This window comes from Chiloscyllium plagiosum, chromosome 30 (assembly GCF_004010195.1).
Source record: "Chiloscyllium plagiosum isolate BGI_BamShark_2017 chromosome 30, ASM401019v2, whole genome shotgun sequence".
NCBI lineage: Eukaryota > Metazoa > Chordata > Chondrichthyes > Orectolobiformes > Hemiscylliidae > Chiloscyllium > Chiloscyllium plagiosum.
The window spans coordinates 17,619,505-17,636,149 of NC_057739.1; the positions used below are offsets into that span (position 1 = coordinate 17,619,505).

The 16,645-nt window shown below is 39.9% G+C and overlaps 1 protein-coding gene across 11 annotated transcripts in view; it reads left to right on the forward strand.

Annotated features, from left to right (window-relative positions):
* The window catches only part of tncb (tenascin Cb), a 330,609-nt gene that overhangs the window by 13,573 nt on the left and 300,391 nt on the right, over positions 1 to 16,645 (forward strand). For 10 of the 11 annotated variants that reach the window (XM_043719951.1, XM_043719942.1, XM_043719944.1 and 7 more), the window contains exon 2: positions 6,008 to 6,115. The exons of the other annotated variant lie outside the window; for it this stretch is intronic. The gene's annotated coding sequence lies outside the window, so the exon portion shown is untranslated. The remainder of the gene's footprint in view (positions 1 to 6,007; positions 6,116 to 16,645) is intronic. 11 annotated transcript variants of the gene reach the window in all.

Below are 16,645 nucleotides of genomic sequence, written 5' to 3' on the forward strand. Positions count from 1 at the left end.
TCTCAAACATCTTCGTAGATTTAAGTCACTTGTGTCTTTAACTTAGAGAGTGGAACTCAGATAACTTTTTCTTGGAGCTATTAGGCATTTGGGCTTAAAAAATACCTAGTTTCAAGTAACCTCCTCAGTGTTTTATCCCAACACTTCTAGTTTGGGATTATCACTAACTCCTTACTTATAGTAACCTAGTTTTAATACATATATCCTTCTATTTTCAGGAGCACGGTTTATATAGCCATTTTCATCCAAAGATGTCATAGGACTCCTGAAAATACAAAATAAACTAAAAGAAAAATAACACTCTTACAGCACCCAAAACTTAAAGAAACTTCTCCTGGTCTTTTAAACCAGATGTTGTTTAATTTCTTTGGTTATAAAACCCTATCAAAGTATACAAAAATCACCAAATCTAAATCTAGGGCTCAAAATCTATTTTAAAATAAACCATGACAGCTACAGAAATGCAAGTTAACTAATAAAATTTGACACACAGAAAACCCAGATGTTACTAACTCAAAAACAAAACGAACTTACAATAAATAACATCAAAAATATGCATGCATCACACAGACAATATCACAAAAGCTTCATGTTAATAAGGATATGTGGCATGGAAGTATAGTACCAGTATGAATCCATTACAAGCTAGCATGTGGCATATCACACTGGGAAACACTGCTAACTTGGCATTGCAATTTCCTGTCAGGAAAATTGAAATTTTTGGTTTCTGCCTAATTAAGTCACTCTGAACTCTACACTTCCGGCTCCATGAAATTTTACCTCCAAGCCCCAGCCCAGGATTCCTGATCCAAATTTGAACTCGATAGTAGGGTGCAGATACCCAGCATAAAAATCAAGCCTTACATTTATGTTTTGAAAGAGTCTAGAAAATTAAATGTTGCAGAATTTGAACAATGATATTGAGATCATTGAGGAAATTCTACATCTGGTGTTAATGTGATTGAAAATGGGATCATGATAGGCAAGACATTCCTTACTGTTCAAAAGCAAACAAAAAAAAAGTACTGGCTGGTTTTAAGTGGAAAGTAGATTTCCTTTTGCCAGGATTTTGCATAATGTGAAAAAAATACATTTTCATTTCCTCACCATTCTTTAACAAATGGCTTTTGTGAAAAACCCTTTGAGTTCCCCAGTTCATTGAATGAATGTCTTTGACATGCTATGTGGACATTGAAGAAGGGCTGTTTAAGTTATTAGCACAAAGCTGCCATTAGTCTTTAAAAGTGAAGGATGTCCCTATGAAGAGAGAATTAATAATGTTATATATATTTTGAATCTTTTTCAATTTGCAAGAAATCTGTCGATGATCAGGTACTAACTTGGCACCATTGTTATGCCTAAAAAGGAAACATTCATTTTGTACAGATCTTAGTCTTTAAATTCATTCCAAATGTATTTGTATTTTTCAGCTTATGTCACCAGCTTTTATCTTTAGTCAGGATATCCAGTGATTTATTTTTGTTATTTATCACCATGAGTGTCTCAGCTGGTAACACAGGACATAAATACAACATTTATTGAATTGTTTGCAATGGGCTGACATCATTGAGATCTTTTAACATAATAGAGCTTATTTGGATTAGCAGAGAAAGAATTTTTCCACTTTGGATGTCTCCAAGATGAGAGGCCAGAAATATAAAATAATCACAAATAAATCCAAGAAGGATTGCAAAAGAATCTGCTTTACTCAGAAAGTGGTTACAACGGAATTTGCTATCACAAGAAATAGTTGAGGCAAAAATCATTGTTGTTTTTAGTAGGAAGCTATTTACAGTTAGATTTATTGTCACGTCTATATAAAAATATAGGGAAAAGTGTTTTCTCACGTGTTATACGCAAAGTGTCCCATCTTGACACACTGAATAGAATGCAAGATTTTACAGCAATAACATTCACCTTTCTCTCTTCTTCTTGTTTCTCCTATGCTGCTCCTTCAGTTGCTGCTGGGTCTCTGTAACCGTCTCTGGAGTCTTGGTTACAGGCCTCTATTGCCACCACTCCTGTGATTGCCATGTCCAAACTGGAGCCATGGGCCTGGGGATATGCAGGTTGCATACCTCCTGTTCCCCATCTGTTCCTCCTTCAGATGCTGCCACTGATCTGCCATCTGTCCCTTTCACTGATGCTTCCTCTCCTTTAATCAATCGGGCCTAGTTGCGGGCCAGAAGCCTCAGCCTAGCCTGCGAGTCCCAACCCGGTGTGTCAGCCTGGGACCTTTCTCCTCGCACACTGAAAGACCCCGGGTTGGGATGGAGCTGTCTGGCTGGTCCTTCTGTTTCTGCTTCTGCCACTGCTGCAGCCACCGGAGGCCTCCTCCACTCTCCAGCCTTTAAAGAAAAGAAAAAAGAAAAACAAAAATAAAGTGAATGAAAGTGGGCGAGCCCTGGGCTCAGCCTCCCTACTCCAACCCGATCTCTAGAGGTTTCTGAAGGAGAAAGGAATTGAAGTACAAACAGATGATGTTGGGTGAGTTAGGTTTGGAGAGGGCTCACCAATATTGACCAGTGGGGCTGACTGGCCTGTTTTCTTGGCACTGTGTTTTTTTTGTTTTGGATACTTTGACCAGTTTATGTATTAAAAGCACTTTACGTAAGAGCTTTTGTCAATGAGGTGGCAAAAGGGACTCAGAATTTAGTTTGCTGTTCAACTTGATTGTATTTTTAAAAATTTCTGATTAAAAACAAAATGTGAGCATTTCACAAATTCCCACAATATTACACTCTAACAACTCTATCTGATAAAGATAGGATATTACCTGCAACAATCCATATGTTTGAGCTGGGCTGTTAGAATTTCCTTCCTCTCTAAAGTAGGGCTGGCTCTCTTCTATAAAGGTGGATCTTGCACATCAGTTGTCCACCATGAGTCTTGCTGTGAGTCTTCGCTGATAGGGTGACTTCTAGCTGTGTGTTGTTATCCCCTTTGATTTTGACCAATGGGGTCATGAGCAGGCTTCAAAGTATCCTACAGAGTTATGCCAATACCTTTCACTGTTGCCATGCCAGGGAGGTGTGAAGTTCATGACCTCAAGAACTGGTAGTAAGTCAAGGTGCCATAAAGTCCGATTGATATTTCCCCAATACACAACCCATCGGGCTGATTGTAACTGATTGCCCCAAACCATTGTGACCTCGCTGACCTTTCCACAGTTCTCTGTAGCCAATACCTACTGGTTGTTGTTTAATTTAGCATGGCCAATATCTGTGGAAGTGGTCTCACGTTTGAGTTGAGGCAGTGAGGTGGTCATCCATTGCGAATTGCAGGGGTCAAAAACAAAATGAAACCTTGTACAATAGGGAAACTGTAAGTGGAGCAGCAATTCATGCTAAAAGGGCAGTAATTAAAAATAAGAACATGTAGAACTATGAGATAGGGCTGGGAGAATGAAACTAAGAGAGCCATGAGAGAAAACCCATATTCCTGGAGCACAGAAATAATTAACTAAGACAATCAAGGGAATTGAAAGAACTACATGTTTATGGTCTAGTACAAAGTATCTTTGGGAGATAAAGAGAATGCAGTTCAGCTGTGAAAGGTGAGTAAACATTCATTGCAGCAGTAAAACATGGAACGACTCTCAAATACAACATCATTCAATGATAAAATACAAATGGGGAGGCTATAGAATCAGAAATAGTATTGCCAAAAAGATTTAATTTCAAAGGCCAAATGGAACATAAAAAATTGGACATCCTAGAGAAGAGAGTAATCAAGGTACAGAATAGCTTCTAAACTTATTAGAAACTGAACAAATAAAAACATTTCTGTACAGAACTGGGAATAAGGCAAATAATGTTATTGCTCACCAAGGAATAAATTAGGTATCAGACATATCCAAAAAGATGCTGAAGGCCTTTGACAATTATTTCAACCTCGCTACTAATGACACTCTTGAAAGGATGTGGGATTCAACAAAGAATGCAGCTTCCATGTGCACTACAGGTGATTTCATTAATGATCTCTCCAGACTAGTAGAGAGATAAAACCGCGGCAAATTAAAGTCAAAATTCAATATTAGCAATTGTTTATGGTCTGTTTCTGTAGTAAATTTTAATCTTAGGATGTTACCTGCAAATGTTTCATATACTCAAGTAGCTGTTAGTGTCTCTATCTTGATCACAGTGCACTTTTGATTAGTTTCTTTTCACGATCTCGACATACAGTTGATGGTCTAGGAAACTATAGACCAATTAACTTGATATCTTTCATGGGGAAGAAATTAGAATTGAATATTAAAGAGGTTGTAGCAGGGCACTTAGAAAAGCCTGAGGTAAATTAAAAGAATGCACATGGTTTTGTTAAAGGGAATACATGTTCAACAGATTTACTGGAGTTCTTTGATGAAGTAACATGCATTGTAGGTAATGAACAGCGTGTAGATGCACTGCAGTTGGATTTCCAGAAGGCAATTGACAAGTTACTGCATGAAAGGTTCCTGTGAAAAATAAAGGCTTGCAGTGTAAGTACAACACATTGACATGGCCAGAAAATTGGCTGGGTGGCAGAAAACAGACAGTTTATATAAATCGGTGGTTGTCTGATTGGCAAGTTGTGATGAATAGAACCGTAGGTCTCTGTGCTGGGTCCTGAGGTTTTGACAAGTCATTTAGAAATATTCAATGACCAAAGACAAAGAGTTCAAAAGTCACTCAACCCTCTGGGGGAAACACATTCTCCTCATCTCTGTCTTAAAAGGGCAAGCTCAAATTTTAAAATAATGCCCATTAGTTTTGGACACTTCTCAGACCCATAAGAGGAAATAGACTTTTCACATCTACCTTGTCAATATCATTCAGGACCTTGTAGACTTTAATCAAATAAGCCCTCATTCTTCTTAACCCAAATGGAAACAAATCCAGGATCATCCATCCTTGCTGAAAATGTATTGCTGGAAAAGCGCAGCAGGTCAGGCAGCATCCAAGGAGCAGGAGAATCGACGTTTCGGGCATGAGCCCTTCTTCCTCATTCATCTTTGCCCTTCTAGGTGGGTAGTGGTCATAGGTTTGGAAGGTGCTGTCTCAGAGTCTTTGGTGAACTTTGGCATTACATTATGTAGATGGTTAACACTGTTCTGACTGAGCATCGGTGGTGGAGGGGATGGATGTTTATGAATGTGGTGTCAATCAAGCAGGCTACTTTGTCTGAGAAGTGTCAAGCTTTCTGAATGTTGTTAGAGCTGAATTCATTCAGGGAAATGAGAATTACTCCATCACATTCTAGACTTGTGCATCGTTGATAGTATACAGGTTTTGGAGAGTCAGGAGGTGAATTACTTGATGCAAGATTCCTAACCTCTGACTTCCTGTAGCCATTGTATTTATATGGTCATTCCAGTTCAGTTTCTGATCAATGTTAAGCACAGGGTAATGATAGTGGAGCATTCAGTGATGGCAAAAGCATGGAATGTTAAGATAAAATGGTTAGAGTTCCTTCTGTTGGAGTTAGACATTCCCTGGCACTTGTGCGGTGTAAGTGTTACTTGCCACTTGTCAACCCAAGTCTGGATTTTGTCCAGGTCTTTTTACATATGGACATGGACTGCTTTGGGGTCTAAGTAGTCACCATCAATGCTGAACATCCTCACTTCGGATCTGAAACTGGAGGGAAGTTAATTGTTGAAGCAGCTAAAAATGGTCAGATCTAGGACACTACCTGAAGAATGCCGGGAAAACTGAGATGGCTGATCTTCAACAACCTCAACCATCTTCCTATTTGCCAGCTACAACTCTAACCAGCAGTGAGCTTGTCCATGACTCCCATCAATTTCAATTTTGCTCGGGCTCCTCGATGCCACAATAAGTTGAATGCAGCATTTATGTCAAGGACAGTCAGTCTCACCTCACCTCTGGAATTCAGTCCACTCTGAATGAAGTTTGTAATGAGGTCAGGAACCTAAACAGGGCATCTCAGGGCAGGTTCTTGCTAAGCAGATGCTGCTTGATAGCACTGTTGATAACACTTTTATTCCCTTGTATGTTCTGTTCAGATTAAACGCTATAGTTCCGATCCCCTGCGATCGCACATTATAAGGAAGTCACATCATAGCAGCGCCATTCAAACCAATGGGACCGGAATCATGTTATAGCCAATACAGGTAAGGAAAGTTCGCATTCTACAAATAATGGTCTAAATTCTTCAATCGTGTTAAAGCCAATTCACATTGAAGAAATACTTGTTATAGCAGAACCGACTTGATTTGCAGCATTGATGATTGAGTGTAGACTGATGGGTTTGTAATTGGCTGGGTTGGATCTGTCTTGCCTCATGTGTACAGGACATACCTGGGTAAATTTCTACATTCTCAGGAGATGCCAGTGTTGAAAGAACTTGGCTAGGGGAGTGGCAAGTTCTGGACCACAAACTCTCAGTTCTATTGCTGGAATGCTGTCAGGACCCATAGCCTTTGCAGTATCCAGTGTCTCCAGCTGTTTCTTGATATTGCATGGAGTGAATGGAATTGACTGAAGATCGACATCCGTGACACTGAAGATTCCTGGAGGAGGCCAAAATGTATCATCTACTCAGTACTTCTGGTTGAAAATCATTTCAAGTACTTCACCCTTGTCTTTTTCACTGGGGTCCCTAATGCTGGAAATGGGAATGCGAATATTTGTGGAGACTTCTCCTCCTGTCAGTTGGTCAACTCTCCACTACCATGCACAACTGGATGTGTTAGGACTGCAGAGCTTAGATATGATTTGTCCATTGTGAAACTGCTTGACCTTATCTAGGATGGCACCTAGACAGGGGACGAAACATCTGCAACACAAATTCCCAGCTCAGCGAACAGAACCACAACAGTGTCAATTGGTTCTGGTCATCTGTTTGTAATGAACTGGTTATCAAAATTACAGTGGTGCTGGAAAAGCATAATAGGTCAGGCAGCATCCAAGGAGCAGGAGTATTGAAGTTTTGGGCAAAACTGGTTATCTCCCAACGAAAGGAATAGCCCATCATTCACAATTTAAGGATACAGTCTTGCCTTTGAAACACCTGAAACAATGTGGTTGCTTCAATATTTCTGCCATTATGTTAAAATCTCTTGTGCTGTGTAAGCTCCATCAGACTGGTCACAGAACAGCTATGAGTAGAAACATCATGGAATTGTAAAAAAAGCCTTGGAAGAGCTACACGAGTGAAGTAGAAAATTAAATAAATTTAAATCTTCCTTGTTTGTAATTTTGAAGTGAGAGTTTTTTTCTCACTAACACAGTAATACACCAGTTAGTTGTTCATAAGCAATGTGATTGCGACCATGTCTTTAGTTTCCATCTGACTTCATATTCATGTTTACAGGTGAGAACATCTGAGAAAATTCATTGATGTGAATAAAGGACAGGAAGCATTGATTTCAAAGCCTAGTAATTTAAAAAAAGATTGTTGTTAATAATTAGGGATTAAACAGTGTGTAAAAATAATCAAATCACTTGTCTCTACCTGAAGGCATACAATTAAGTTCACTTAGTGTGAGATGATGGTGAGCCTCATTTTAGACACTAAATGTACAAAACACAATAAAACTCAGTTTATCATCCACAGACAGTCTCTGATATGTTGTACACAGAGTGGGCAAGAATAGTTGACTACATTTTCCTTTGTTCATAAGAAAATTTAGAACTATTGTGTGGAAACAGACCCTTCAGCCCAACAAGTCCACACCAACTCTCTGAAGAGTATCCCACCCAGACCCATTCCCCTACAGTTACTCCTGATTCATGCACATAACCTTCACATCCCTGAACACAATGGGCAATGTAGCACAGCTAATCCACCTAACCTGTACATCACTTGAAGTGTGGGAGTAAACCGGAGCACCCAGAGGAAACCTGAGCAGACAGAGGGCGAACGTGCAAACTCCACACAGTCACTTGAGGCTGGAATCAAACCTAGGTCCCTGGCATTGTGAGGCAGCAGTGCTAACCACTGAGCCACAGTGCTGCCCCTAAGTCTTAGAGTGATTATTATATTCCAGCAGACAAGAAAAGAATGTTGCATTATTTTATCCCTGCTCTAAGTAAAAGGTTTAAATGTAAAGCCTCACAAAATGAAACAAATGTTATCCTTTTGGATGGTTTTTTAAAGCAGCTGTGAAAACACTAGGGGACATCATTAGGTAGAGGATGAGAAGGAAGGAAGTGATAATTTTTAATGAGGGTTTCAAGAAGAACGAGAAACATGTCGATGGGCAATTAGAGGTGGTGCATGTTAATGATGACGGCACGTGCCAAAAGATAATCTTTTGAAAATGACCCCACTGGAATGAAAAGAATCCCAGAAGGAAAACTACGTTCTTTAAATGTAGATAAAATTTTAAAGAATGATATTTGTATATTCCACATGTATTCCAATATTTTTTGTGTTTTTTTTTCAACTGAAAATAACATAGTCTGAGCTTTTTAATGACTTTGTTGGGGTTGGGGGGAGCACAGGGGGTGGAGATTGGGTCAAGGTTGCATTAACAGTGATAATTACAATTACAAAATGTGTCATAAATTGCAATTCTATCAAATTCGATCATGTGTTTATACAAAATGGGTGATTACATCCTCTAATCACTCTTACACAAATGTGAGATAAATTTGTCATTTCGAGCATTCTGCAGCTGTTTGTTCAAGTGATATAAACTCAAACAATTTAACTGTGCCATGCTTCTTGGAAACAGATTTATCATACCATTGCATATTCTGGTGGCCTAAAGTTTAATGTTATTTAAAATTGTGTTATAATTTATTTTTGCTAAGGACATATAAACAATTACCAAGTGTCAGCACAAACTGGGTTATAAAACTTCAACTATTGTACATGCTAGCCAACATTATTCTTTAACTCTTCTAAGTTCTGAAAGTTCCAATAAATTTGTGGTGTCTCTGGACCGACCACATTTCCAGGTTTAAACACAATGGTCCAGATAGAGTCATAGAGATGTACATCACGGAAACGGACCCTTGTGTCCAACTTGTTCATGCTGACCACATATCCTAAATTAATCTAGTCCCATTTGCCAGCACTTAGCTCATAGCCTGCTAAACCCTTTATATTCGTATACCCAGATGCCTTTAAAATGCTGCAATTGTACCAGCCTCCACCACTTCCTCTGGCAGATCATTCCACTGTTTGCGTGAAAAGGTTGCTCCTTAGCTCCTTTTTATATCTTTCCCCTCTCAATCTAAACCTATCCCCTCTGGTTCTGGATTCCCCCACCCCAGGGAAAGGAGTTTGTCAATTTATCCTATCCATGCCCCTCATGATTTTATAAAACTCTATAAGGTCACCCCTCAGCCTCTGACACTCCAAGGAAAACTCCTATTCAACCTCTCCCTATAGCTCAAATTCTCCAACCCTGGCAACATCCTTGTAAATCTTTTTTGAACCTTTTCAAGTTTCACAACAGCCTTCCAATAGGGGGAGACCAGAATTGCACACAATATTCCAAAAATGGCCAAACCAATGTACTGTACAGCTGCAACATGACCTCCCAACACCTATACTCGATGCTCTGACCAATAAAGGAAAACATACTAAATGCCTTCTCTCTATTCTATCTACTTGTGACTCTACTTGCAAGGAACTATGAACCTGCACTCCAAGGTCTCTTTGTTCAGCAACACACCCCAGGATTTTACCATGAAGTGTATAAGTCCTGCCCTGATTTGCCTTTCCAAAATGCAGCACCTCATATTTATCTAAATTAAACTCCATCTGACACTCCTTAGCCCATCCACCCCTTTGATCAAGATTGCGTTGTACTCTGAGGTAACCTTCTTCGCTGTCCACCACACCTCCAATTTTGGTGTCATCTGCAAACTTACTAACTATACCTCCCATGTTCACATCCAAATCATTTACATAAATGACAAAAAAGCAGTGGACCCAGCACCAATCCTTGTGGCACACCAATGGTCACAGACCTCCAGTCTGAATAGCAACCCTCCTCTACCACCCTCTATCTTCTACCTTTGATGCAGTTCTGCATCCAAGTGGCAATTTCTCCCTGTATTCCATGTGATCAAACCTTGCTAACGAGTCACCAATGAGAAACCTTGTCACACACCTTACTGAAGTGAATATAGATCACATCCACTGCTCTATCCTCATCAATCCTCTTTGTTACTTCTTCAAAAGCTCAAACAAGTTTCTGAGACTCGATTTTCCATTTACAAAGCCATGTTGGCTATCCTTAATCAGTCCTTGCCTTTCCAAACACATGTATATCCTGTTCCTCAGGATTCCCTCCAACAACTTGCCCACCATAGGCTCACTGGTCTATAGTTCCCTGGATTTCCTTACTACCTTTCTGAAATAGTATCCCCACATTAGTCAACCTCTAATCTTCCAGCACCTCACCTGTGACTATCGATGATCCAAATATCTCAGCAACAGTCCCAGCAATCACTTCCCTAGCTTCCCACAGAGTTCGAGGTTACACCCGATCAAGTCCTGAGGATGGATCCACCTTTATGTATTTTAAGACAGCCAGCACGTTCTCCTCTGTATTATGGACATTTTTCAAGATGTCACCATCTATTTCCCCACATTCTGTAGCTTCCATGTCCTTCTCCACAATAAACACAGATGCCAAGTACTCATTTAGTATCTCCCCATCTCCTGCAGTTCCATACATAGGCTGCCTTGCTGATCTTTGAGGGGTCCTATTCTCTCCTTAGTTACCCTTTTGTCCTTAATGTATTTATAAAATCCCTTTGGATTCTCCTTAACGCTCTTTGCCAAAGCTGTCTCATGTCCCGTTTTTGCCCTCCTGATTTCTCTCTCAAGTATATTCCTACTGCCTTATACCCTTCTCAGGATTCACTCAATCACTGTTGTCTATACCGCTTGATTGAATTAACGGTGAACTTTGAGGTAATTGCTGCAAGTTAGCACACAGAGGAAGCTCTGAGGTACTCCCATGCACGGTATTTACTTAGGAATTTCAAAATTCTCATGGGCAGAGATATGCTGATTAGATCACACTGTGGATGCTTCTAACAGTTACTCACCTTTTGTTGAGTTTGGCCCAATGTCATGAACTTGCTCAGATATTTCCTTCAGGATAAGTACTCGCTTAGTCAGGGATGTTGGATGCTGTATCAGAAAGGCCTCAAAACATATTTAAAAGTAAACTTGCTGAACAATTAATATCATCACTCACTCATTTATCCAGGCCACAGTTTTATCATAATCAGCAAAACTCGGCTGAGCATGGCCAATGACTGCAAGATATAGCTAATGACAGTTTCACAAATGCTAACATTGTCATAATAAACTACTGCTAACATCAGAATAGCTTTATTATTGTAATATTGACCCCGACAAAACTCAGTTTATTATATTTTGCTAAACAAAAGGAACAAAAAAACAAAAGATATTGAAATATTCAGGAGATCAGGCAACGTGTTGGGAGGTCATGTTGCGACTGTACAGGATATTGGTTCAGCCACTTTTGGAATACTATGTACAATTCCAGTCTCCCTCCTTTAGGAAGGATGTTGTGGAACTTAAAAGAGTTCAGAAAAGATTTAAAATAATGTTGCCAGGTTTGGAGGGTTTGATCTATAGGGAGAGGCTGAATACGCTGGAGCTATTTTCCCTGCAGTGTCGGAAGCTGAGGAGTGGCCTTATAGAGGTTAATAAAATCATACTAGGCATGAATAGGGTAAATACACAAAATCCTTTCCCTGGGTTGGGGGGAGTCCAGAACTAGAGACCATTGGTTGAAGGAGAGAGGGCAAAGATTTAAAAGGGATCTAAGGGACAACCTTTTCATGCAGAGGGTGGTGCATGTATGGAATGAGCTGCCAAAGGAAGTTGTGGAGGCTGGTACAATTACAACATTTAAAAGACATCTAGATGGGTACATGAATAGGAAGGATTTAGAGGGGTATGGGCTAAGTGCTGGCAACTGGGACTAGAATAGGTTAGGATATCTGGTCGGCATGGATGAGTTGGATCAAAGGGTCTGTTTCCCTGCTGTACATCTCTATGATTCTATGAGAATGAGACACAAAATCAGGTTTCAGGTTGAGGACCTATTGTCTCTTCAATTGTTTGGAGCTCTGAAATTATTGCGTTATGCAATGAGAAGGTCACAACTGTATCACAAAAGCATACAGGTGTGTTTTTCCAAAAACACTCAAAAAGCTTGAAAGTAAAAGAAGCCTGTTTGACTGGCACCCCATTTACCATGTTCAAAATTCACAATTTCCAAAATGGCTGCAGTGTGTAGAATATGTGCTGCAATAATTCACTAAGACTCTTTAAACAGCAGCACCTTCTAAACTCACAACCTCTATTAAAAGGAAAGGAGTAGCAGATGCATTGGGCCACCATCATTTGCAAGCTCCCTCCTAGCTACAATTGGAACTACATCATTGTTCCTTCAATGTCACTGGGTCTTCGTCCCAAACAGCTCTGTCCTTATCCACATGGACTGCAGTGCTTCAAGAAGACCTCCTTCTCATGGACAATTATGTATGAACAAAAAAATGATGGTCTAGCCATTAATGTCCACATTCTTTAAATGAATAAAAATAAAGGTTATATTTGTGAGAATCAAAGCAATGCTTTACCAGAAAATCTTTTCAACAGCAATTAATTTGTAAAGAAATTATCATTTATATTAAAATTATTTAAAGCTTATTCAATCTTGCATCCAATGAGTTTAAGAGAACAGGCAGAACAGATCATCTTCTCTAACAGTCTCAATGTCAGTGCAAAGTTGTGCAGATAAAGATGATAGTTCTCTTTGTCTTCCTGACCAGATAAAGGAGATGCAAAGCTCTCTCAACAAGTGCCTGCTGAAACTTTTATTTTATGAAACTCTGACTTTATGAACACAGTAAAAAATATATACCAAGCTCTCAATAGCATTTCTAATTATTCAACTGACACTTTTGGAATGAATCATTTGCTAGTATGTACAGTTACAATGCTGTGAGAAATTTGGACATATTGTGAATAAACATTGCTCTCAGGGATTTGTAAAGTGTCAAAGGATACATTGATTGATGCTAATCAATCAGATTTTTCAAAGGATGTTTTCAGTCAATTCTACCAAAGAAATAAAATGATCCAATTTTTTCCAACCTTTGGACTCAGAATCTTGTTGAACAATGAAAGACTCAATGCTCTCCTGGATAGGTGTGGTCTCAGTAACAAACCAACAAACACACCTATCCACCACAAAGCAATGTGTTTGATCAGCATCCCTCTACTATTAGTGCACATATTGTTACAATATAGACCATATGCGGATGTACAGCAATAGTTCATCAAGGTTCAATTAACAGTACCTTCCTATCCCATGAATGCTACCATCAAAAAAGGATAAGAGCTGCATTATCATAGTTCCAATTCTGCACATTGCCCACTTGCCAAGGAAAGGGTACATAAGAAAAAATAATTCCTTACTGTTGACAATCCATCAACTTTATTTGATCTCAAACTTAAAATAAGACAGGCTGAGAAGACTTTCTTATTGAACTAAGACAATGTTCAACAACATGAGAACATAGAACAGGCCCTTTGGCCCACGATGTTGTGTCGAGGTTTAATCCTAATGTAAAATATAGTAACTTAACCTACACACCCCTCAACTCACTGCTATCCATGTGCATGTCCAGCAGTTGCTCAAATGTCCCCAATGACTCTGCTTCCACCAGCACAGCTGGCAACACATTTCATGCATTCACAACTCTCTGCGTCAAGAACCTGACTCTGACATCTCCTCTATAGCTTTCCCCTAATATCTTAAAACTATGACCCCTCATACCCATCAATCCTGCCCTGGGGAAGAGTCTCTAGCTATTGACTCTATCTATTCCTCTCATTATCTTGTATACCTCAATCAGGTCTCTTCTCTTCTTTTTCCAGAGAGAAAAGTCTGAGCTTATTCAACCTTTCTTTGTATGGCAAGCCCTCCAGTTCAGGCAGCATCCTGGGAAAACTTCTTTGCACCCTCTCCAAAGCCTCTGTATCTTTCTTATACTAGGGTGGCCAGAACTGGACACAATAATCCAAGTGTGATCTCACCAGGGACTTGTAGGGCTGTAGCAAAACCTCGCAGCTCTTAAACTCGATCCCTTTGTTAATGAAAGCCTAAACACCATTTGCTTTCTTAACAACCCTATCCCCTTGGATGGCAACATTGAGGGATCTATGTACTTGCACACCCAGATCCCTCTGTTCCTCCACATTGCCAAGAATCCTGTTTTTAATCGAACCTTGTTAATTGAACCTTGATGGAACTATTGCTGTACATCCATTCATGTTCGACCTTCCTAAATGCATCACTTCGCATTTATCCAGGTTGAACAACATCTGCCATTTCTCAGCCCAGCTCTGCATCCTGTCCATGTCATGCTACAGCCTGCAATAGCCCTCGATACAATCGACAACACCTCCAACCTTTGTGTCATCTGCAAATTTATCAACCCACCCCTTAACCTCCACATTCAAGTCATTTATAAAAACTACAAAGAGCAGAGGCCCAAGAACAGAGCCCTGCGGGACTCCACTCAACACTGATCTCCAGGCAGAATATTTTCCTTCTACAACCACTCTCTGCCTTCTGTCAGCCAAACAATTCTGAATCCAGATTGCCAAATCTCCCTGTATCCCATACTTCCTGACTTTATGAATGAGCCTTCAATGAGGAACCTTATCAAATGCCTTGCTGAAGTCCATATACACCACATCCACCTCTTGACCTTCATTGACCTGGCTTGTCACATCCTCAAAGAACTCAATAAGATTTGTAAGACATGACCTGGCCCTCACAAAGCCATGCTGACTGCCTTTAATCACGGTACGCTTTGTCAAATAGTCATAGATCCTATCTTTCAGAATTCCTTACAAAACTTTGCTGACCACAGACGTAAGACTGACTGGTCTGTAATTGCCAGGGATTTCCCTTCTACCCTTCTTGAAAAGAGGAACAATATTTGCCCACTTCCAATCCTCTGGTATGACTCCCGTGGAGAGTGAGGAGGCAAAGATCTTCACCAGCAGCTTAGCAACCTCCTTTCTCACTTCCCGGAGCAGCCTAGGATAAATCCAATTTGGCTCTGGGGAATTATCAATCTTAATGTTTTCCAAAATTTCTAGCACATCAACATCATCAATCTTGATCTGGTCAAGCCTGTATCCCCGCTCCTCAAAGTTCTCATTCACAACAAGGTCCCTTTCCTGAGAGAAAACTGAAGCAAAATACTCATTCAGGACTTCCTCTATCTGCTCAGACTCCATGCACATGTTCCCTACACTATCCCTGATAGGCCCTACCTTCTCCCTGATCATTCAGTGAATTGGCTCCCCTCTTTACCATCTCCTCAGTTAGCAATTCAAAATGTTATGATTTTTTCAGCATAAGGCTATATCTTTCTCTATTAGAAATCTAATTGCCCAATGTCAATTATGATGTTTTCTTGAGCGAAAGCAACAGCAATTTTGTGTATTAACCCTAAGTAAAATAATAAAAATATACATCAAGTACACATACAGCTACAAAGTTAAAGAGGGATAATGTTTATTAAAAAAGTTAATGGTGGAAGAAAAATATAGTTTTTGGACCTTAGGGTGTCCTTGCAGCATAAACGTTTTAACCTCAGACTATGGTGGTTTAACAATACCTTATATCCTCAGCAGTGTCAAGTATTGCAGATCTCTTTAATTCTGTGTCCAGATTTTTCTCTCCACTTTGTGCTCTGCAATCACAGATCCACTTCCTGTTCTCTGCCAAAAGTAGATTCCAGCAATGCAAGCTGTTTTGTGTATTTCAATCTCTTAGCTCCTTTGTTTCCTAACTTGATCAATGCAGGCATTCTTTTCAAACTCCATTATCTGAAACTTATCGTACAGGTGTAAATCAAACTAAGGGATGATGGTTCCTTTGTGTCTGACTAGTTTTTTGATAAAATGTTAAGTCCAGTTCAAACCACTTTGTTTATTCCATGTTAGTTTCACCAAACCTAGTGCAGTCAGCTGATAGGCTATTATAAGTCAACGTTTTTCTTTTCTAAATCCATTTCAGCACATGAAAGTCCCAAAGATTGCAATCAATGATCTATATAGAGTCATAGAGTCATAGAGATGTACAGCATGGAAACAGACCCTTCGGTCCAACCCATCCATGCCAACCAGATACCCCAACCCAATCTAGTCCCACGTGCCAGCACCCGGCCCATAAATCTCCAAACCCTTCCTATTCATGTACCCATCCAAATACCTCTTAAATGTTGCAATTGTATCAGCCTCCACCACTTCCTCTGGCAGCTCATTCCATACATGTACCACTCTCTGAGTGAAAAAGTTGCCCCTGAGGTCTCTTTTATATCTTTCCCCTCTCACCCTAAACCTATGCCCCCTAGTTCTGGACTCCTCGACCCCAGGTAAAAGACTTTGTCTATTTATCCTATCCATGCCTTTCATAATTTTGTAAACCTCTATAAGGTCACCCCTCAGCCTCCAACGCTCCAGGGAAAACAGCCCCAGCCTGTTCAGCTTCTCCCTATAGCTCAAATCCTCCAACCCTGGCAACATGCTTGTAAATCTTTTCTGAACCCTTTCAAGTTTCACAACATCTTTCCGATAGGAAGGAGACCAGAATTGCATGCAATATTCCAAAAGT